This window comes from Netta rufina (genome assembly GCF_964035555.1).
Source record: "Netta rufina genome assembly, chromosome: 27".
Taxonomy (NCBI): Eukaryota; Metazoa; Chordata; class Aves; order Anseriformes; family Anatidae; genus Netta; species Netta rufina.
In genome coordinates this window covers 5,398,007-5,421,815 of record NC_140151.1, presented here as the reverse complement: position 1 = coordinate 5,421,815, position 23,809 = coordinate 5,398,007, and the positions used below count along the sequence as shown (strand labels likewise).

The 23,809-nt window shown below is 48.8% G+C and overlaps 1 protein-coding gene across 1 annotated transcript in view; it reads right to left on the bottom strand.

The window, feature by feature from the left end:
• The window catches only part of KCNU1 (potassium calcium-activated channel subfamily U member 1), a gene marked incomplete at its 5' end in the record, with an annotated part of 171,775 nt that overhangs the window by 43,999 nt on the left and 103,967 nt on the right, over positions 1–23,809 (bottom strand). Inside the window, one exon of the mRNA XM_084302360.1 lies at positions 8,711–8,885. The remainder of the gene's footprint in view (positions 1–8,710; positions 8,886–23,809) is intronic.

Here is a 23,809-nt window from a genome sequence, read left to right as displayed (position 1 = left end):
TGCGGGGACCTCAGCTGTGCAAACAGCCGAGCCTCTGTTTATTTTGGTAGCCTCACAAAATATTTATGGAGAGTTATTCGAGCAGAAAGGCTGAATGGAGATCATTGCAATGTGTCAAATTAAAGAGTGCTTAATGCCGCCTAATCTCCTGGTAATTACTGTTGTGGCAGCGGATGGCATTAGAGCCGGGTAAGAAAGCTAATGATAGTCAGATAGGAGCCTGGCTGGGTGTCAGAGCGAGGCGGGCAGAGAGCTGGCTTCTGTCAGCCCACAGCTCCAACAAGTGGGTCTCTTTCTGGACAGATAGATCAAGGGACCGCTCGCCTTTCTGCAGCATCCTCGAGGACGAGCAGTTATCTGTGCACTGGCACTAGCAGGACACACCAAAAGCAGGTGTCACAGCCAGGCACTGCCTATTTCGGAGGGGCCAGCCGTGCTCCAGGGAGCTCACCATCAATTAAAACAAAGCAGACAAGGAAGCTTTATCATCTCCATCGTAGAGCAGGGGACTTTAAATACCCAGAGACTAAGAGACCCGGCAAATAATAAGAAATGCTACTCGGAGCTGCTGATGCTTATCTAAACTTTGCAGAGTTTGTGTCGTGCTAATTACTGGGGCTGTGTCTGATTAGCTCTGGAATCACTCGGGGATTGCTGTGCCTACATGGGCACCCCACACACATCAGCGTCGAAGCCACCCACCTGCAGGCCAAGAGGGAGCTCAGTACTTACAGCCTGTCTGGTTTTTGTCCTTGGTGGGGTCAGCAGCAAGCAGAGACGAAAAAAGGAGACTGCTTTGATGGGTTTTGGAGGTGCAAGCTGGACCAGCATACACAGAGTTATATATTTAGAGGTACCTAATAGTTATTGGAGACATTTCCACGTAAACACCCATGTTGTTCCTTAAGGACCCTTCTTTCTCTGTTTAATCACAAGCCTGGTTTCACAACAGCAAGCCCATTGCCTGGGCAACGAGCTGTGATGTCAGGAGTCAGTTCCGACATCTTCGGGGAAATGAACAGGAGCAGCTGATGAACCCTGGAGCAAGAGAGTTGTGTTTTGATGCCAACTACTTAGTGCTGCACTCAGAGAGCTCTCAGATGCACAGCCCGAGCATCTTCAGAGCAGTTTCCAGGCAGAATAACGTGATTCAGCATTTCCTCACCACCAGTAGCTCCCAGCACCATGATGTCCAAGGTAGGGAAGGGCTCAACCCAAGCCATGGGGTCTGTTGGGTGCTTTTTGTGTGCGTGCAGTGTCGATGCTGTGATTACACGCACTGGTGAGGCAGGGGACAGAAGCACAGGGCACACAGGATGAGGACATTTCATGCATTTGTGTAAGAGCCTGCAGGTGGGACACCCCTTGTCCAGCACCAGAAGACACTGGGAAGTGCTGCAACAGCACCTCAACCCCTTGAAAAAAAATAAAAAATAATAATAATAGACTATTTTGCTTGTACTGGTGACTGCTTCTCCTGCCACCAGCTGCATGCTGGAGTCACCATCCAATACCGTGGCAAACACCAAGCACCAGGGATGTTGGTGAGAGCCTCGGCACTGCCACGTCCCACTGGTGGGGGACAGGGCCTGGGAGCAGCCCCCAGGCTGGGGTGGGAGCCGAGGGGGATACGGGAAAGGGCTGGAAGAGGGGAGGGAGGGATGAGCCGGTCTGTTCCAGTTAGGGAGCTCAGCAAGCGCGAGGTTCATCATTAACTGTCAAACAGCGGTTTTAATCAGCCCTGCTCCTCGGCGGAAGATAGATTTAATATCAAGGCACATTTTCAGAGCCATTAGTTTAATTATGACAGGTGTCTGCAAACTGGATGGCTCCGCTTTCAAGCTATGAATGACAGCGCTTAATTCTCCGGGCCCACGGGGGCCACTAGGGTACTTTACAAAAATGAGTTTCCATTAAAGTGTAAGTGTTTCTTTCTTTCTTCTCCCCTTTCTTCTATTTTTTTTTTCCTTAAATATATAAATATATATTTCTCCCCTTCCGTTCTCTCTCCTCTCCGCATGCTTCAAACTGAGAGCTGATCAGAAAATTGCCCTTTAGTGCAAGGCAAAAATAATTTTCCTCTCCCATTAGGGCTTACATTACAGGTTAGGAAAGCTGTGCCCCACGTTCTCTGGTCAGATAGAAGCACAGCAATTTGCTGCTTAACCTTTCCATTACCCATCTGGCTTCAGTGTTTTCCCAATAAATAGGTAAATAACAAATAATGGAAGCTTTGGGTGCCCACGGGATGCTGCTTACCCCAAGCAGAGACCAAAGGCAGGCTGTGGGGAGCCCCTGAGGGTATGGGCTCAGCACCCAGCTTGGGCCTCAATGTGCTCGGTGCATCTCCCACCTCTGTAACCAGAAACACATCAGATGAGGTACGTGGGGTGTTCATCTTCAGTGCCCAGCTGATTCAGGCCTTCTGGATCAGGGCACTTCAGATTTGTCTAATTTAACACAAAAAAAAGCCTTCCCCCTAATCAACAACAACAAAAAGACAAAACCACGCAAATCAACAGCAAATTCATTAAGACTTTTTTTTTCCCAGTACCCAGAGAAAATGTTGCTTAGGCAGCTCCTGACACAGAATGGGAAAGGTTTCTAATGCCCTCCTACGGTTATCTGATGGCCTTTGCCCACCGTGGTGCCTCCATGTGCGAGCTGCTCCATCCAGGGCAGAGGACGAGGTTCCCAGAGGACCCCAGACTTTGCCACCCCCTGCCAGACAGCCAGGAGTGCTCGCTCTGCAAGACGTACCCAACAGGCTGAGCTCACTGCGAGGACCGGGTTATTTTGTGAACCTAACTCCAGCTGGCCCCGTTATTTAGCACTCAGCTCTTGGAAGTGTTGCTGAGGAGCAGGACTCCGGGCTGGCTGCTTGAGAGCGAGGCAGCCAACGTAACTCACCCAGTCACATCTCTGGCACCCAGTCCGGGCCCCAACTGGAGAGACTTGTGATGGAAAGCTTCTTGCTGCCTGACTTGGCTTCTTACTGGGTGGGTGACAGGTGGGGTTACCGGTACCAAGTGGGACTTACATTTGCATTTAATGAAACTGAAGTACTTGGTGACGCTCCAGACACGAACGGCATTATAGTCCGGCTTGTAGAGGAAGAAGCAGAGGTAAGGAAAGGGGAGAGGACTTATCCCAGCTCTCCAGGTGACAGCACAGGGTGCCTGGCATGCCACCTCCCTGGCTCCAGCCCTTTTTCTGTTTTAAAGTGTGACCAGCTTGCCGGCTCCTGCTGGGAGCCCCAGTGAGCACAAAGGGAAATTTAAGGGTTAGACCTCAAGTGCTGTGCTCAGAGCACCTGAGAAGCATTTCTCCAGCCCTCACAACACAGAATTTATCCAAACCAGGTTACTGCAGAGCTTCACCCATGTGCCCCAGCCTTGCTCTGCTGCTTGTTGGTGTCAGCACCTTCGCCGTGCAGCTCAAAGCTTTCTCAGCAAGCACTCCTCTGCAGGGGAGCACCAGCGTGGTACACTGCAGGGCTCCCTGGGCAGGCTTCAGGGTAGCACTGAGAGCTGTGCAGACCCCACTGAGCTTCCAGCTCCCCAGCCAGCCTGGTTTGGGGCCTCTCAGTGAGAGCACAGCCCCAGATCAGGGCTCGTTGGCATGAGAAGCCCCCAGGGCCCTCACTTCCAGCCTCTGCTCAGTCTGGAGTCTCTCAGAGTGTTTCTAAAAGGTCAAAAGGAAATATCACTTCTACTTTTCCCCGAGTCTGATTTTGAAATATTTAAGTCTCCAGCCAGCCCTAAACGCTGCTATTTCTTACTCCTAATTCACAAGGTCCCTCGTTATCCCCATGTGCCCATGACCTTTCCGTCATGTGTGCAGGAGCTGACGAATGGTAGTTAAGAGATGCCAAACTCACTCCACTGGTGAGACAAACCACACCAGTCTCAGATGGGGTCAGGGAAATCCCTCATCACCCAGCTTTTCCAGCACTGGTCTCTGCAAAGCAGGGCTATAGGGCAGGGACTTTGTGGCTGCGCAAAAAGCACCCTCAGAATGGATGAGCCATCATCTTCCTCACCCACAGCAAGGTGAAAGGGGGCAGATGGCACACAGGGCAGCACCTCGGTGACCTGGGGACTGTCCCTAATCCTGCCTCTGCCTGTACTTATCTTTACCAGCTGTAAAGAGGGGACCAAACAGCTCATCTGCTTGGCCCCTGGTATAAAAGCACAGCTCCAGGAGCCCACTGAGCTCTGTTGGCTCACACCCGTTCAGCATCCAGCAGAGATTCCTGGAGACCTGCAGACCTCAGGCACTGACAGAAGGCTCAAGTCTCTCTGGACTTCCCTGCATCCACTCATACAACAAACTTGTTCAAGTGAGGTTGCCAGAACTTGTGCATGCAAAACAGGTCTAAGTCAACACTGGTATTCAATACTTAAAAAACCCCTCTACAAGTCCATAAGGCCTTTTAAAAAGCATCTAGGTGATAGGGGAAACCCATCATGAACTGTTTTTAAATGGAAATCAGACACACAATGCATATAGGAGTTTTTGAACAGCCCTCCAGCATCCAGTCACCTCGTATGTCCGTAACTGCCCTGTAAACATGGCCCGTGGGTGCTAAACTGCAGAAAGCCGCTGGGATTTCATGGGAAAGAGACACATTCCTAAGATCCATGACCAAAGTTAACAGCAAACTCGATTCAATTTCTGCATGACTTTCCAATTCCTTTAAAAAAAATAATGAACAATGCGTTTCTCAAGGACACAGCCCCCCCCGCCCCCTTCCTTTTCATCCTGCTTGGAAGTGCCTCTGCCTTTGTTCCTCCCCAGGAGGGGTCTGGCAGGTTCTAGCACAGGAGGGATCTGGGAGAAACAGCAGAAGTTATTTAAGTCCAAACACATAAAATTATACATATTCAAAACAAAGAGCATGGGAACTTGGCAGAAGGAGAGGGTGTCTAAGTTACCAAAGCAGCCATAACTCAAGAGCTGACAAATGATGTGGGTTTGAAATGACTATTTATTCTGGTATTTAATAATACAAATCCAGAGCGTGGAAACTACTACACAGCTACATCACATTGTCTTTAGTGCCTCCAAGTCACTGAGGGCTATAAGGACTGAGCACTGTTGTGGTTTATATAATTTAATGTCTTTCTTACATTTTTTTACTGCAGAAAAAAAAACAAAAAAAAAAAACACAATCAGCAAGGAAAGGGATTCCCTGGCTAGTTTCTAAGCTAGCTTTGTTTCGGAGACTTTGGAGCTTGGCAAGGCATTGAACAGTGCAGGGGGACCTGTGTCAGAGGAAGCCGACCAGCTCCCAGTCAATCCTCCTACCCCCACGTTGGAAGTCACATCTCCAAAACTCCTCAGCTTTATAACAGAGCTGGCTCCAGCTGGCAGCACCATGTACTTGCTCACCATGCGGTGGCAACTCACCAGAGATCCAGCTGTGTGGAGCCACAAATGGCACAGGGGCTGGCACCGCACAGAGGGGATGCTCAGTTGTGCAAGTTCCTTACCCCACCAACAAAAAGAGTCATGTTACTGAGCTCCCACTGCAAAGAGCCTGAAATCTGATGGTTAGAAGCTCAGAGGAGCTTTATTTTGATGAGCCTGAGCTAGGGGAGTTTGGATCTAGATTGAATCCAAGTTTTACTCCAGTTTGTTGGTCCTTAATAGGCTGTGAAGCTTATCTTGAGCAGCAGATGGGCAAACCGGGTGCTCTCACTACTGAGGTCCTTCCTTCACTACCTTCCCATGCACATCAGTGACCTTCAGGGAAGCCTGGCCCCTTGAGAGTTTCTGGCCCGATTTTGTAAGACTAAAAGGTGGTGATTTGACCTTAAAATGCCATTTCAGGTGCTTGGTGCAGTCTCAGCTACCCCACAAGATGTGCAGAGGACAGCATGTTCCCCTGCCCTAAACCTAGGCAGAGGCATTATTTCAGGTTACCTTGGAACAAGTCAAATGTAAAACAACAGCCTGGGCTCATGCCTCACAGGCTGCTGCTTGCTTTCCCCTCCCTGCACATTCATTAGGCTTTTTGTATTTTAAATGCAATCCAGACTATAGAGTAGCATATTTCTATTTTTCGAGTGAATAATGTTGTAATGACTAATTGCTACAGAAATTCACCTCTTCGTCTAATAAACCCAGTCCAATTGACTGGGGAAAGGAATCTATTGTTTTAAAGTGTGCAATAATGGGAAAAAAAGATTTTATGGCTCTCCGTGACCTTTAAAAGGAAACTCAGAAAGCAGCCGGACAAAGCAAATACAGAAGGGTTCCTAGGAAGAAGCTGTCTGCAGTGGGGGTCTTTCTGTATAAGATGGATTTTTTTGAACTCAGGTAAAGATTCTCATGCTCACTACATAGGAAACAGCCCCAGTGAGAAGAAGTAGCCTTAAAAAAAGGAAAGTATGCTTGCTGGTTGCTGCAGGCTGAGAACAGCTTCAGTTCAACTGCAAATTAAACATACAATGAACAATGCCCAAATCAATATGGTTTGACTTTGGTTTGGAGAGGAGATGATGGATTCAGTTTCCTTTCCTTAACCCGTTCTCAAGCCTGCTGTCAGTGAGTTTGCAGATTGTTCCCAGACGTGCTGCAGAGTCTGGTCCTGGTCCAGTAGGGAAGGGAGCCCAGCAGAGCCCCTCGTTCAGCGCTGATCCACACCCAGGGCAGGCTGGGGGGGAGTAACAGATGCAGGGGGTCAGGACTGACATTCAGAGAGGACTCACAAGGCTCGTCACAGATGGCCACGTATCACAAAGCCCTCAGCACCCAGTAGCTCACACCACATCTACGCAGCCTGCATAGGTAACCCGATCACAGCTAATGCAAAGCTACAAATCTCTGACCCTCCTCAGAAAAAAAAACAAACACCTGAAATCATGCTGTTTGGATTCCCATTGTCACAGCAGGGTGCTGCCCTTCTGACAAGAGCTCCAGGGAAGGGATGCCAAAATCCCAGTGCTGCCCACCAACACTTCCCCATGGCCGGGAGCCACCAGACCCCACCAGCTCCCTTGGGAGGCTGGCTGCTGACAGAGAACAGCACATAGCCCATCCAAATCCAGAGGTAATAAATAAAGGCATATTAATGCTCCCAGCAAGTGATGAAGCAGTTGGATTTATACCCCTTCACGTCAAGGGCTGTCAGAGAAGCATACGGTGTTCATCACAAGTCATTTTACGTGAGGTCAGCGCAACACCCAGCCCTCACTGATGCTGGGTTGGATTAACACGGGGCTTAGGCACCACTCGAGTCCCACTTTAGCCCTCCAAGTGGAAACCCTGTTTGCTTTTGGTACAGGAGGAGTTTTACCCAGAGACTTCACACTGACTGACAGCCAGCTGGGTACTCGCTGCCACAAGAAAAGTAAATAACACAAAGCAAAACTGGTTGTCACTTTGTAAAGTGCTATTAACAACCCAAAGTAGAAACCACTAACTGCTGTTGTGGAGAGCCACTGAAGGAACAAGTCAATGTGTTTGTTTGTTTCCTTCACCTTAAATGCTTCGAAGAATCATGAGAGGAACAGCATTTCAATTGTGAACTATCCAACCTTCAAATGCATTACCCCAAGAGAGGACCAGCATTAACATCTCTGCACAGCCATCACAAAGAAATAGTCACAGCCCCCACGACCTGAGAGATGCTCCGAGCACGCTTGCTTTTTGGCTGGGAGAGCTACTGAAATCCACACAGAAGATGCACCAGATTCATGTCAATAAAAGGAATATTCCAGAACATTTGTGAATTATCTGTTCTAAGGCAGTGAACCCTTCTTCCTTTCATCTTTCCGTAGAGAAAACATGTCGTAGAACTACATAAATTATCAACTGTACCATGAAAAATAACCTCCTAGGACTACAGCAAGCACGAGGAAATGCAGTTTTTCTCCAGCACTGTTTCCTCAAGCCCAAGAAGGTGGGGAATTGAGGGGTTAGAAGTCAGGCAGGGTGGCTTTAACCCCGAGCCATTCACCAAACCCCATGCACCATTCCAGCAGAGGATTTTGTACTGGCTTTGTGCAGACTGAGCTTGCTGAGCACTGGACATACGGTGCTGGGGGAGACACCACCCAGATCGGATGCTGAAGCAGGGGCAGGTGCTGCTCAGCCACGTGCTGCTCACGGTGGCAGAGATTTTTGTTCTGGAGGGGGACAAAAGGGACCCACAGGGGCCACAGAGGACCCCCTGTCCCTGCTCTGACTGCAGGGAGAGCCTTGGGCACCCCTAACCTCTTGCCTGCAACATGCACAGGTAAAGGAGAACTCAAGACTGTCACAGACACCAGGCTAGTGGAACAAAGCTCGAAAATCCCTAATGGCTTCAAGCAAACACAGCCCCATGTTTACTATTTCTGCAGTACCTCATTATTTAAGCCAAAACACATGATTTTAAGACAGCTGACTCAGGGCTTTTAGTGCTTGGGGTTGCTAACACCGTATGTGCACAAATGCTTTTCAGAGGTTCTGATCACCTGCAATTCACACCAAATTGTGGGTAGCTAGCACTAAAAACAGCAAGCCTGTAATTTTATATGCAGTTGCTATTTTACTTCCCGCTTTCTGTTGTGACCTTGATATTTTTGTGGTCCCAGATAGATGCAGCAAATGGAAAAAAACATTATTTTGCTCCCATGCAAAGCTGCTTCATCTCAGAAGAGGTGGTGAATTTTTATGCCCGGTGGCAAACACACAACCCGTAATCCAAAGTAAGTGTTACCTGTGGCAGACAGGCTTCTGCAGCAGCACAGGGACACGCTCCCTCGGAGAAACTGGCAGGAATTTTCTTAAGGTCAAGCTCTGGCTCCAGCAGGGACGATACCAGATTTTACAGGCTGGCAACCAGTCACCTTGTTGCTATTCAGAGCAATACGAGCTCGTTCATTTGTCTCTCACTGTAGTTAAAAAGAAAATAAAGAAAAAGACACATCAACACAACTACAAAGAGCAGCTCTCTAGAAAGCAAGCTACAATATATAGGTTACAGTTTCCTGCTAAAACAAATCCCCTCACAGTATGATTTCATAGGCCATGCTAATTATTTTTAGGGCAAGCATAATAAAACCCAGGTGATTTGCCTTTAGCAATTTCTTCTTATCTTCACACAGCTCCGGATCATTTACCCACATGGCAAGCAATTACAATGAGCCCTGCAGTTCTTAACAGACATCTTTTGTCGAAACCCGGCAAGAGTACACAAAGGTTAATATGCTTCTGCACTCCAGAAATCTGGGCATTGTCTTGTGGGTTGTAAGACGTGCTGGTGACATGCTGAATTCAGCTGATTTACAAGATCAGCAAAACAGAAGGTTTTCCCACCGGGAGCCTTCTCCTAACTATTTCCTCACCGGGATGTTGGCGGGCAGGAGCCTGGGATTTGCCACGCTTCTGCGTGGAGCGCGGAGCCGCCCTGCAGCCGGCGCATCGCCCGCCCTGCACTGCACCGAGCGGGGCTGCAGACAGCCTCAGCTCGCCTCGCTTCCCCCAAGAGCTGGGTTTCTGCTTCGTGGTAACACAGAAAAGCAAAATCAGCCCACACTGTGGTCCTGTGCCTCCCGCAGGTTGTGTCTGTCAAGCATCGTGCGGCCACAGCAAGGGAGAGTTTTGCTCCTGGGCTGGACGCGAGTGGGACTTGGTGTGAGGGTCAAAACGCAGGGAAAGGAGAAATTCATCCATGCTGCAGCACCAGGCACTTGTGGCTGCTTGTATTAAATTGTCTCTCCATTGGGTATTAAATATAACATACGTTTAAGCTAACTCTGGGGTGCCTAAAGAGTAGAGACGGGAGATCTTTCCTCAGCTTTTATTTATATCAAAATATGTATTTGTACTGATGAAGTCTCGTCTGTCAGGCTACCGATGGAAAATCACTCTTGATGCAATAAAACCCTGCAGCCTGCTCAACTCTGCTAACGTTATCCCTACCCTGGCATTTAATTACAACTTTCAGGCTGAGGACCGACCCAGCTTGGTAGGAAGGGGAAGGATCCACGGCACCACGGGGTCCTACACTGCCGGGATGGCGCTTGGTCCCAACGCGGCGCTGAGAGAGCCGATTACAGAAGGAGAAGCCTGTTGTATGGCGTAAAGAAATAATTAAAAAAAACTTCAGAAGGTTTGGCAGCATAAAAATTTCTGGCTCTGTCGTCTCTCTGTTTCTGTGAGCAGCAAAAGATCCATAATTCTCACACTTAATGTAATTCCAAGGCATCTAAAGTGATTTACAGTCAGTTTACTCAATACTTTCAGCTTTATTTAATGTAACAGTTATGGCACATAAAAAGTTTATTGAAAATCCTTTGGGAGTATGATTGAGTAAGAAACAGTCATTGCTAATACCATTACAAGAGCTGAAGAGAAGGATCCCAGCATGTTCTCTCGGTGACCTTTATGGCTCCGTGAGCCAGGGTTACCCCAGGAAATCCTCCCCGCCTCTCGGGGACCGTGCCCCTGCCCCAGGGGGCTGCGTTGGTCTCCTGCCCCCTGGGGCCGAGGAGCTGCTCGGCCTCGCCTTCAGGGTGGGAAGCAAAGGGAACTTCTGGGAAGCCGAGGGGGGAGGAATTTCCCTCCTGCCAAACTCGCTCACTTATGTAGTTATTTATTTTCGTATCTGCCATTTGCAAGCAGAGCTGACGCTCTTCTCCGAAGAGCAGAGGAGCTGCTTTGGGTGGGGTTGGGATGCGAACAGGGCTGCAGTGGAGCGAAATCGCACGGATCCTTCCCAGCTCAGCTCCCCGCCGTGCCATTAACTCTTTCAGCATCATCAGCCTGCTAAGCTTCTCCCCAAAACCAAAATTGCAAACGCTGTTAATTTGCCCTAGCAGTTAACAAACATTACTTTCCTATCATTAGAGCAATCCCTATAATTTACTAAATGCCAGCACTGCTAGTGATAGCATCCACGGCGGTGCAGATATCTCAACATCAATTTTTGTCGGATGTTCTTGCACTGTTGGCAGCCCACCAACATTGCCTGAAACAAGCGAGCATTCACGTCTATCTCAGAAGGCTCCAAGAGGAGCACAGTAATGATTGCCGTCATGTTGGCAGCACCTAGAAGCTCCAGTTGCAGACCAAACCCAGCTCGTCCACGCGGCGTAAACACAAACCACTGCAAACCTTCCCGAGGGCACTGGTGTGAGCGCTCCCTTCCTCCATCCCTCGTGCCAGGGCTGAAGGCAGGCGCCACAGGACGATGCCTGGTGCCGCGCGTGGTCTCCGGCGCCCAGGCAGATACGGCAGAAAGCGCAGCCTTCCCTCGGCTGGGACGCTTCCAAGATCTCTTTTCTCAAACCTACTTTCACACACAGTCACAGATTGTTTGCAAGCAAGCCATCTTTTCCAGGAATCAGAGGTGAAAGGTGTGTTATGCGAAGGCGGGAAGAGCCAGCAAACCCAGCACCAAATGAAAAATAAAAGCGCGCTGAATAAACTGGAATAAATAGACAGTAAAAGAAAAACATGTTCCACATGTGCGTGTTCCATAAACAGAAAAAAAGGTTACATTTTTTAGATAAGGCAACTGTGATGGATTGTTTAGCTGTATTTGTCAATCAAGTATTAAGACTTGCAGAATTAAAATCAGAGCAGTTCAGAGATGGATTCCAAGCTCTCCAAAACATCAGGTTTGGCATTTAGATAGCTATCAAGCTATCATCTCTAGACAGACAAACAGATAGATGGATGGATGATTTGGAGAAAAAGATGGAGACATTCTTTCAAGACTTTTTTTTTTTTTTTTCCAAGAGATGATTTGCTTGTGCCAAGAATTCAGCCTGGGGACAAGTCCAAATGTAGCATTTCCTCTAGCTTAAACTGGGGCTTGGCCCAAACTAAACTTTGGCTCCAAAGACCTGCTCTCAGCAGGGACGCAGAGAACAGGATTTGGTGCCTCAAGCCCACCCCCGGTTTAGCAGAACAGAGATGTGCATCATTAGAGGAATGGACACCTGCCTTTGCCCCCAGAAACACCATTTACAGGTGCCCAAATGTTAATGCCGAACAGATGGGTGGGAGAAAAGCAGCATTTCATGCTGGAATGGGCAGAGCAGACTCCAACAAGCCCACTATTGTTAGACAGAAATTCCTAGAAACAGATGCAGCAAATTCAGTGCTTCAGAGCCAGTTCTGGAGTTTGGGGTCTGCTGGGAGAAGACTGTGTAGCTTATGGATTAATGTACTATTATTACATTACTCTTTAAGCTTCAAAGGTCTGCCAGGAAACCTAAGCCTACTATCTATTGAATGACATTTTAAGAACAAATAATACATTAATATATTTAATTTGAGAATAAACACATACATTATAGGAAGGGATTTTGTCTATGCTGATAAGTCAGTGCCTGACCTTTCCATTGCAATCCCCGGGTGCTGAGCCGTAGAGGACCTCTTCCAGGAACCTTTGCTATCAGCTGCGAGGCAAGTGCCTTAACGCTGGTCCTGCCGGCTCAAAACTGCAGCTGACACGCTGTTTGGAAATGGGAGCTTAGCCGTAATTATCCCTTCGACACTAATCTACAGCTACACTAAATCTTGTTGCCTCAAATTAGTTAATCAATTAAGTGTCAAACCACAAAATGTTAGTGATTGTGGCCTGGATTTATTGCCTTGGCACATGCTTCCATCTGCTGCCTCGCTCCTTTACTCAGGTTCTGCCATCGGAAAACTTTGGGACAGGCTCTTCCCTCATTAGGGTTGGGTTAACGAGGCCAGGCCTGGAGTACTGGGTCCAGTTCTGGGCTCTCCAGTACAAGAGGCACAGAGCTACTGGAGAGGGCCCAGTGTAAGGCCACAGAGACAGTCAAGAGTCTGGAGCATCTCCTCTGTGAGGAAGGGCTGAGAGCTGTGGCTGGTGACCAGGTGAACACCACACATCACCTGCACCATCACCGCCTGCCAGCCTCGACCATTCCATGGTGCCTGAGTCCAAATCCTAATTCTTTTTGGGCTCGAGATGAGTTGTTATGCTTACAGCAAGTCAGAAAGTCCCAGTATTTGCATAGGACTGCTTGGAAAATTTTTGAAGCTGATCAGTTCTTCTGGAAGTGTTTTCAGCTTCAGAGGTAGGGTTTTTTGGAATTTCAGCGAAAAGATAAAACTGATAACTGCAACATTTAGCCTTTTCAAAAGTCATGTGAAAATATTCAGCTTTGGAAAATATTTCTGGTCAAAAAATAAAATAGTCTGTTTTCCTGGAAACAGTCTCAGAAAATAAATGTCATGCTTTTAAGTGTATACTTGAAAAAGGAAGAAAAGGAAGCTTTTTTAAAAAAAAAAAAAAAAAAGTTTTAGTTTTTTTTGCCATTATTGAGAAACAAAAAAAAAAAAAAAATGACTTTTCAATGGAAATTTCAGTTCTTGGTGAAAAGCTATTTTTCATTTAAATTATGTTTAGAAGAAAAATATTCACCCAGTTCTAGTCCCCAGGGCTAATGTCTGCAAGAACTGTGTGGCCAGGGGTCATCTTCTCCCCATTTACAACTCCCGGGGCCAGAGCAGAGAGGGAAAGAGATGAGTATTCAATTCTCGGGGTCCCCAAGTGAGATGAGTGATGCGGGGCAAGTTATTGCCACACTGGGAGCAAATGAAAGCATCCCGCTCCTCGGCTCTGTCATTGTCCTGCCTCTGATGATCAGTTAAAAATGTAAATACAAAGGCTAGACTTTGGGAAAGCTCGTACAGGACGATGGGGGGAAAAATTGCAAAAGTGAGGTTTATTGATCCCCAGTCGAGATTGATGGCACAATAAGAGCAGGAGGCGAAGAGTGATTTTGCTTTTGAAAACGTTGATGAATAAGCACTCAGGGGCAACAAATAGCTGGACTCACCGAATGATGGACGGCAGCAGGCGAACAAGATGCATTTTTATAAATGGGTGAAAGGAGAGGAGGACTTATTAAAAAAAATGAATGACCACATGTGGCAGGGATATGCCACTGGGGAGAAGCCAGCCATTGATTTATGTGCACTACTGGCATTTGAAAATTCAATAATAACATTGACAAATGAGAGGCAAAGCTGGCCAGAGGACAGCAGAGAACTTGGAGTGGAGAAAGAAAATGCCAAGGTCAGGATGAAGGAACAGAAAAACATGCTTATGTTGGAAAGGCTTTGAGTTAACTCATCTATATAAAGACATTAAGAAAAATCACTCCGGGATCAGAGCTCACCGTCCCGACTCTGTGGCATGAACTGGAGAGCAGTACATGGAGGAGCTGCAGCACCCTGTGGGATAGCCGCCTCCTGTTTCGTGGGGGCCAGTGAGAGAAGGGAGCAGGGTGAGAGGGGGCAAGGAACATTGCAGCCCAGCTGAGAGGAGAGGCTGCAGGAGGTGGTGTTCTGGCTGGGGCTGGGCTGTGGCTGGGCAGTAACGGAGGAATACGCTGCCGGCAGGGCTGGCACGTGGCACCGCGTCACTGCACCGAAGGCTCGCGCATCCTAAAAAGGCAGAGGAGAGGAGCTGCCAGCTCCTGTGGGCTGGGCAAGTCATACGGGGCCAAGAAGTGGAGTTTGCCTTCTTCACTTTCTCAGGAGGGGATGGCAGATGCCCCATTGCAACAACCTCTCCTGCAGCACAGACCCGGTTCTTAGAAACCCACATGAAAAAGCAGGAACCGAACTCACCAGAGCCATCTCTGGCTACCACGTGCATAATACCTTGTCCTCACCAGCTCGCAGAACGTAGCGTGGCACATAATGTTACCTTAACATTTGGTCTACTTAATAAGCCCCCCATTATTTTTTTTTTAGCTCCGTGTCTTCTGGCTCTGTTACAAATGGCAGTAAAAGCATACAATCAGCAGGCCAGGCTGCGCGGAGAAGGCTGGTGAGAATGTGGCAGGAATGTACTTTGCTCTTTCTCACCGTTCCCGGCCTCCCTCCGGGCTTGTATTCATCTATGAAGATGTCTTTTCTAAATGCTGGAAGGTCAGAGGTGTGGCTGGAACATAATTCCGTGCATCAGTGTGCTTGGCTCAGTCGCAGGAGCACTTACTCAGTGGGGGAGAGAGTGCAAAGCCTGTTCACAGCCCCGACACTGCTCACCGGGGCCAGGGGAAGGGACTCCAGGAGGCTGGGTCAGGAAACCTAGGAGTTTGGAGCTCCATGGGTTTGAACACTCAGAGGGCACAGATCCCATCCTGGGGCTCTGCACAAGACTTTGGTGTTGAATGAATCAAAGACTTCAAACAGAGCACGTAGCAATTCGCAGTGTTAGGACAACATCCATCCAACTGAGACTGCCTTGAGCCTGGGGTAGTTTGAGCCCTCAAGACAGGACTTGTGATGCTACGAGTCTTGTGGGATTTTTTTATATATATTTTTTTCCTGGTCTTTTTGCAAAGCAGTTTATTTCCACCTTCAACAGAGCAGCTGAACTCCTGTTCGTGGTGCTTTACTGCTCAGTTTTCCAACCTGGTAAATCTCACTGCCAGAGCCAGCTTTATTTTAAATATCATCTGCGGCCACATGACTGAATAGCTGCTGTGCAGCACCGGCCTGGATGCTTTAGGATCTGTCCCTAAACAAGTTCCAAGCCAACTAATCCTTCGATACCAGGGGAAGTCATCTGTATCCCCTCTCCTCCAGCCAGAGCAAACTTTGGCCAGGTGTTTTGGGGCCAAACCACCTAAACCCGAGGCCAAAATGCCCTGTTAATACGAGGAGGATTTAGGACAAACCTCATTCTTCTGCACCACCCCAGCAGAGGTGTCAGCAGAAGGGTTACACATGATCTCATTAAGATTTACATTGCTGCGAATGGCGTTTGTACTCCTCTTATATGTTCTATATTTAGAGGACTGCTGTTGCCACTCAGCTCCTCTGTATACAGAGTTAGTATCTTGGCACGTTATCCTTTGCCATTATCAATAATGAGGCCCACGTGAACACGCACATTTTCTGCTCAGTATGTACAAGCTCTGAAAACAACCAGCATCACCTCACGTTTCCTTCATCTGAGGATCTCCAAGCACTTCACGCAGGTAAAATAAGTGTCTTGTACAGGTAGGTAAAGCAAGGGACAGGGAATTTATCAGGTTCATCCAGGTTTTATAGGGAGTCTGGATGAAAACAGACTGACACTGCTGCAGGGATGGCTGGAGCCCCTTCCAGTTTCTGGCAGCATCTCCCTGCAGATGTAGCTTTACCCCTCTGAAAATCTCGCAGTTAGAGTTTTATACAAATAATTAAGGTTGGCAAGGGGCGGCTTACTCTTTCTGGTTGCTGAAAAAATTCTCTACTCAAGTTTGACATAGCTGAAATAATTAAAGAAGGAAAAAAGTTGAAAAGCCGATAAAATCTCTGAGAGCCCACCCCTCCGCCTGTCCCAAGCAATGTTACGCTGATAGCTGCCTGTGTCAGCAACAGGGTTTTGCAATCAAATTTAAAACAGTGCAGCTGAGGACAGCATTAATTTAGAGTTTGGAGCCAGTACTGCAGAAAACCTACAGGCCCAATCCCCGGCTGGTGTAAACTGGTGTAATTCTGCTGCTGTGAGGCTTGTGAACAGCAACTGAGGATCCGGCAATAGGATCTTACCCCCTCCTCCCCACAAGGGTTGGAGCAGCTCCTGAGAATCACTCTAGAGCCCATTAAAACAAAAGTAAGATACCTCCAATCATTATTACTCATTTTTATGGCCACGTTGTTCACAAATGACTGAATTTAGCTGTCAAATGTATAGAAAAGAAAAATAAAATCGAAGCATCAGCCATCTGCGCCCCAGAAAATGTTTATATTTTCATGGGTTGTTTATGGCAAGAAGGTCTCAGCTCCTTTGTTCCACATCATATTAGTTATTGCATGGGAAATGAGTGTTTTTCACTTCGCCATTTATAAGGTTTTTGCATTCTCTCTCCTGTGCATGCTCGATCTCTCCCTATATGTATTTTTAGTCCATATGTCTCGGATTGACGCATGGAATTGTGTTTGTTTTACTGGTTCTGTCTCTCTAATAGTTTTTCATTGCAAAGGGGATCCAATGTTTCTTATTTACTCTGCTTTCTTCCAGTGCCATTATTGTGAGCGCCCGGTTCAATCAATCCAATTGCCTGATAGCTATGAGGTTCCCTGACCTATTTGAGTGTGAAGGAAAAGGGAGCAGGGAGAGCTCTGAAAGCCTGCCTTGCCTCGGCTCGGCTCGGGGATGCTTGCAGAGGGCTGGCTCTTGGGAAGCTCGCTTGCCTGCTGGTGCCGTGGGTCAGGTCCTCAGCAGGAACCCGGGGGCAATCTGCTCAGTGACATGGGGTATCTGGGGCAGCTCCCAGCTGGGGACGTGGCCTGGTTTCCTTGGATGTACCCCAGACAAGGGCTGGGATTTCCAGGAGTGCCCCGTGACCCGAAGGAGGAATCCACGCAGTCATCTCCCATCTCGGCAGCCCCTCGGCTTTCCAGCGAGGTTTAGAGGCAGCACTCAGAAACTCAGGCCCTCTCTCAAGCTGAGTGCCCCAAATCCAGTAGCCACTTAGGAAAAATTTGGCCAACAGGCATCAAGAAGAAGGCGCAGTTGTTGCAAGTGAGAGTTCCACTCCACCAGATCATGTAAACACATATTTAGCTCTAAGTGGATAAGTAATCCCTCTGAGAGCCACCCAAGTCGAACACTTTTCTAGATCTGGCGCTGTGCTTCAGCTGAGCAGCAGATTTTTCCCTCTCCGAATCCCCCCACAAGGAACTGTAAGCAGAAGTTAAAATCCTGGCGGCTGCCTCCACCTCCATCCCTGGCCCGGTCTCATGTTCCCTCCCCTTACCTGGGAGCGTGCTGCAAGCGTAAATCTGCTGCGACCGCAGTAACGTACGGGGCACCAGGGAGGCCTCCTCCTCATCACAGCGTGCTGCTGAGGGCCCTGTGCTGTGAGACAAGCTGCAGGAGGAGGGAAGGGGAATTAAAGGGCATGCAAGGACCAAACAGCCGCCTGACGGAGCCAGCTCTGCCCTCTGCATCTCTCCAGAACATTGCCTGCCCTGCCATGGGGAGCGGAGCCTTGCCCATCAAGGGGCAGAACCACGGCCAGGGGACGTCACCAACACACAGGGATGGTGTCACCAGCGATACCAAGAAGATACATGGGGCTGTCCCCTTTTACGCCGAGCCAGAGGCAGCATGTGGCCGTCAACCCACGGCGATGCTGAATGAGAAATCCCAAGGAAACGAAGTGAGGAAATGAATTCCAGGCGAGCGGCGCGGGCAGGGGGAGGGAAGGGTGGAACGAGCGTCTCTCTTTTCAAGGCAGCTGGGCTTATTTTAATGGGCAAGGTCAGCAAAGAAATGACCAGGAAGAGAAATCGCTGCCATTACAAATCAGTCGCGATCTTGTATCAATTATTCCCCGCGCAGTTCCCTTGCCTTGGGCTGAAGCAAACACGGCCTAATCAGTTTTACATCTACGTTTAATTTTATTGGAAAGAGGAGCCAGCAATGCATCATGGGGCCGCTGTGTGACATGAAAGGTGACCCCTGCCAACTTAATGACACAATACATAACCCTTAATGAAGTCACTATCTTGTCCTTTTTTTGCTGTCTCAGCCTGATGATTTATGATGGCATCATTTTGCTTTGCCCTCTTTTCATTTCAGCTTGACAAAGTGGATGAAACAATTATCTTCGTTATCGGCCGGAGCAGTAGAAATGTGATAGTTGAGGATTTCTGCAGGTGGAGGCCTCGGCTATGGATCAAACAAATGGAGAAACACGCTCAGAAATTGGGGGGTTCCCCCCTTCCTTTCTCTCTCTGGCTGCGGCCTCCCGAAGATGGATGGAGGACCCCAACAAGCCTTGCAGGCCCTACATCACTGTGGCAAGGAGCAATTTCAAGGAGAAGCGATCTTTGGAGCAGCAGATAGAAGAAAGCTGGGAGGTTTCAACCAGGTTCCTTTCTCAGCTCTTTTCCTCTCCTCCCCACACACATGTAGTGATAGGATGCAGACCCACGAACACACCTGACAGGAGTTATTGGGCATGTATGCAGCTACATAAAGGTACTGAGGGCTAACGGCCAGGTGTGTTTGTGCCTCTGCATATCCAGATGTGTGGGGGGGTTTCCATCTGATTTTATTAAAAACAGCATAAGCTTGTACGTATTCTTCAGAGCTGAGTCCACCTCTCCATGGTCACAACACCTGCTGGCTGGAAGCACACCACAAACCTGCCATTACTGACTGTAGCTTGATGCTTTGAACAAAACCACAGCCTAGCTTTTCTTCTTTTTTAACCAACTTTGCGAGAAAACAGGTACCTCTTTTTCCCTTGCTACCTACAGAGGTTGTATGATGGAAACCTTCCTCCAGTGACAGATGCAGATGGAAGCTGACGGCACAGTATTTCAGTCCTGCTAGGCAGAGATGACAAAGTGCCCTTGCTAGCCATATGCTTGATGGCACTTGGAACTGCCACAGCAATATTTTTTGGCTGGTGCTGCTCAGGGTCTGATGTGGCTGTTGCTGTTTACTTGGTTTCTCCTCTACATTGAGATGATTCAGGATGACTGTGAGCAGACCTTAGCAGTAGTGTTTAGGCACATGAACAAATTGCTGCAATTCCTCACTGATTTTAAGAGATAAAAAAGACAGACTCGGCTATTCCACTCATGCTCTTTGCCTGCGTAGGGCTGATCCTTGCAGTGCCTTTCCCAAGTCCCAGGCACAGCCATTCTTTTACTCTACGAGCTGATGGAAGCCCTCTGTCCACATTTCACCAGCAAGGTTGAGCCTTGCTTGAGCCTTCTGCTCTGTGGTACACTACTCAGCTCCCCCAAGTCCCCGGTGCGAGCTGCTGGAGAACCCTCCATCAGCAGGGCTGAAATTAAAATGTTGTTCCAGGGCTTGAACACAGCACTCAGCCAACTCAATCACGTTGCCCTGCTCCTCGCTATGGATTTGTGTATTTGGAAGGTTACCTATTTTTAGCCACATTTTCGATGTTTTTGGAAAAAGTAGTGAGAAGCCTTCCAGGATTTTACAACTGCTGCTCCGGCCTTCCAGTGCTCTTAAGCGCACCCTTGCAGGTCAAGACCTCTCTACAGGGAACCAGTTAGAGTACCTCTAATTAAGTTATTCTGCCTCATTCCTGACTAATATAAAACACACTCATCAACCCAGATTCTGCATCAGGGCTCTTGATCAGCCTCAAGCTCCATCCTCCTCCTACAAGGACGGCTTTCTCTCCGCGCTGTGACCTGCGCAGGGCTGCTCAGGGAGGGTGGGGAAGGAATGAGAAGATAAATGCAGTTTGGCAGGACATTAAGGGAAACCACAATATTGCCTTGTAATGCAGCTCCTATCTGATCAGCAGAGTCAAATGTGGTGCCGGAGTTATGTCTCATAGGAAGCAGAACCAGCCGCCCCCGTCAAACCGATTGCCGAGATCTTCCCTGAGATACTCCTTCTGTCTGTCAGAGATACCAGCTGCTGAGGAATTCCCAGCATGTGCTGCAAGTGACCCAACCGAGCTAACGCAGACCTTCTCCCGTCCCCATCCCTCAGGCTCGCTGCCTCCAGCCTCCCCCTTTCCCTCCTCCACGGGACTGCAGCCACGCTGCGGAGAAGGGGAAGAAGGGGATGGCTGCATCGCATCGCATCACACCACTGTGCAGCCAGGCTCCCACAGCAGATCAGGGCCTGAGAAATCACGGCCCGGCTTACCTCGGTGCAAGCAGGATGTAGGAGTGGGACACGAGCATTGCTTTCTCTTACAGTGAGAGAAAAAGATGCAACCCTTGAATTGCTCCTTTAATTTCCTAGCACCTTCCTTCTGCCCTCACAGGAGGCATTTCCTGCTCCTCTTGTCAGCTTGGACAGCATCCTAGGAATTCACTCACATGGAAGGTGATAAATGTGATGCGTTGGCAGAAAACATAGGCAGCAGTAGCCTCTAGTACTTTCAGAATAGTCTGCAAAAATTTAACTAATTAATTCTCAGAGCCATCCTGTAAATTAGGTAGGTATGAAAGCCATTGAATAGAGGAAGGCCAAAGTCATTGAAATCCACCGAGCCCACTGCAGACATGGTCGCTGGACGTGGTCAAGCCCAGCTGTATGTCCTGCCAGCAGCACACAGCCACAGAGCTACAAATCCTGCTTGGGCTCAAACACATCAAAGAGGGAAGAAAAGGCTCTCCAGAGCGACTCCTGTATTGCTGGAATACTTACAGCCCAGAGCAGGACTTGTTGGAAAATGGGAACATTTTACGAATTAACAACCAACCAACTGGAGGGTAGTTTAATCATAATTAATGGAAAACCACCACTCAATGAGTAGCTGAGTGTGATGTACAGTGACTATTTTCTCATCCCCTCTCTTTATATGCCCATTCTTTCTCACGGCTTTGCTTTAAGAGGTTTTACAGCATTTACATCATGGTCCTTGCTATGGTATCCACGGGTATTGAACAGCTTCGGTTTGGTACGTAGGCTCTGGTTCGGGGAGCAAATAGCTAGGAACCCTCCCAAGGAAGGGTGTGATTTTTTGGATGGACCGAGCTCTCTAAGGGTTAACGCCGCCTTCCGCTTTGCTTGCCTTTCGTCCCCGTGCCAAAAACCCCGCTCGTTCGTCTGCTGCGCTTCCTCCGCGTGTCAGCAAAGGAAATCCGCAATCTCCCAGCTACAGATTTGGGGAACTTTGACATCCCCTAATGAGGTAAACACATTACTGTCATGTACAAACAAACAGCAACAAATTAGCAGCTGACACGTGAGGAAGCCACGGCAAAGCAACATGCGGCGCTCTTTGCAGGCAATTAATGCTGCCTGTGCTGGCTGCTCACGTGCCAGCCGGGTCTCATCCCGTGCTCCCAGCCCCAGCCCCGTGCCCTCCTTGGCCGTTCTCCACCTGCATCTTCCCCACGGGCTTCTCTTCTCCCTCCTCCACTGCCCGAGGTGTGATATGGGCACGGTGGGTGCCGCCCGAGGACCCGTGATATTGCTCGATGGGAAAATATGACCACACGCCACGAAAATAGCTGCTTAATAGGCTTGACTCTTTGCTTCTCCAAATGGGAACGCGCCCGTGAATTTGGGAGGAAGGACTGCAGCAGCATGGCAGAGGAGGCTCTTTGTATTAGACCTCTTTCAGAAATCATCTTGAAGTATCACCTGCAAAGATCCCAGGCTCTTTACTTCCAGTCCCTTGCTTTAGACAACATCCCAGGGAAAGGGCTCAATAGCTAAAATAACACAGGAAAGGCAAACCAAGCTGGTAAAGAGGGACAGATACTTGACTTTTATTTCAGCAAAAGCCATCTCTATTAAGTGAGAGCCAGGGCAATAGGCCCACAGTCAAAGGGCTTTATTATTATAATTGCTTTGCAAGGGTGAAAGCCTGTGGATAAGAATCCAAATCAGCCATTATTCAGAATAATAATCACGAAAAAAAGATAAATAAATAAAGGTAGGATCCAGCCAAAAAAGGAGCTCACATTATCAGCCAATAAACCAATAATCCATTAGTGACCAAGGTTGCTGAATAATATAGTACTTTCACAGTACCCATAATTTATACTGCAGACTAGAGAATAGACACGATTATTAGAGTGAGGGCTACTGGATGACACATGATGCATGACCGCGCGGCATTGATCTTCACACAACAGGAAGGTGTCTAGACTGGGAGATGTATGGCCGTGCGATTCAGAGCAGGGCATATTTCATGCGGGGCCTAATGGAGTAGTGGAGGCCGTGATGGATGACTTGCCTAGTTTCAGTAGCAGCGCAGTTATAGCAGTGCTAATGCGTGACCTCTCCCGCTCCCTGCGTCCTTCATTCAGTCAGGGTGACCTCATTTAAAGGGATGGAAAATGAGAGGCGCAGGGGATGAGGGGGAGGGAGGAAGGGGGAGAGAGGGGAGGAGAAGAAGAGGGAATAAGAAAAATAAAAGATAAGGAGAGGGCGTGATGTAAATGAAAATCTCTCGTGAGCTTCCACCCTGCTTCAAGCTCGCTCCACCATTGCGGCAGCACTGGCGGGTGCGGGACTGATTCTGCTCGGCACCTGTTCTGCTGCTGTTTGGAGCTGATTTACACCAGCTCCACTGAAATCACAGTGAGACCCCCATGGTGCAGCCCCAGCCTTGTTTCTTGCACTCCCATGGCTGGTGGGACTGGGCCAGGAGCCGCCGTTTGCTGTTGCGTGGTGCCCTGAGCTGGCCGTGCAGCACAGGTACCCCTTCTGTGAGCTGGTGGGCTGCGTTGCTGCAGCCCCCACCTGGTCCCCTGCTGGAAATCATCCCCAGGGCCGGGAACCAGCTCCTGGCCATCAGCAATTTTCAGCCTTGGGCAATAAACCAACTCAAAGCTAGTGATACCTGCAATTTGCGGCAGGCCTGAATCCTTGTCGCATGATTACAGGCGATAAATAGCTTCAGACAGGGGGTGTGTAGTCACCTTGTTACGCTCCTCCGCCTTTCACTGACACCCTCATCTTCCTCTCCAGCAGCCCCCGCTCCAGCCATTCCTCTCCCTGACAGCCACTAACCTGGGCCAGGCAGGGGCAGGGGAAACTGAGCAAGCAACATGGAATGCACACACACACACAAAAGTAAAATAAACATTAAAAAAATGCAAGTGGGATCAAAATGGATAAGTTTTGAATTTTTGAAATGGGCCAGATTTGTTCTGAAGTGTTCAAGGTGCTCAAGGGCAGCCACAAAGCCCACGATGCTGCCAAACAAGCTCCAGTTGGGGCACAGCCACCTGGCAAAGCTGGGAAGGACTGAGCACAGGCAGGGCACCTGCTGGCCTCGGGGGAAAGGCTGGGTTCTGCTCAGTCACTCCAGGACTCCAGGATACTCATCACTGCAGCCCCGGTGTGCCTGGCCTGGAGGAATTT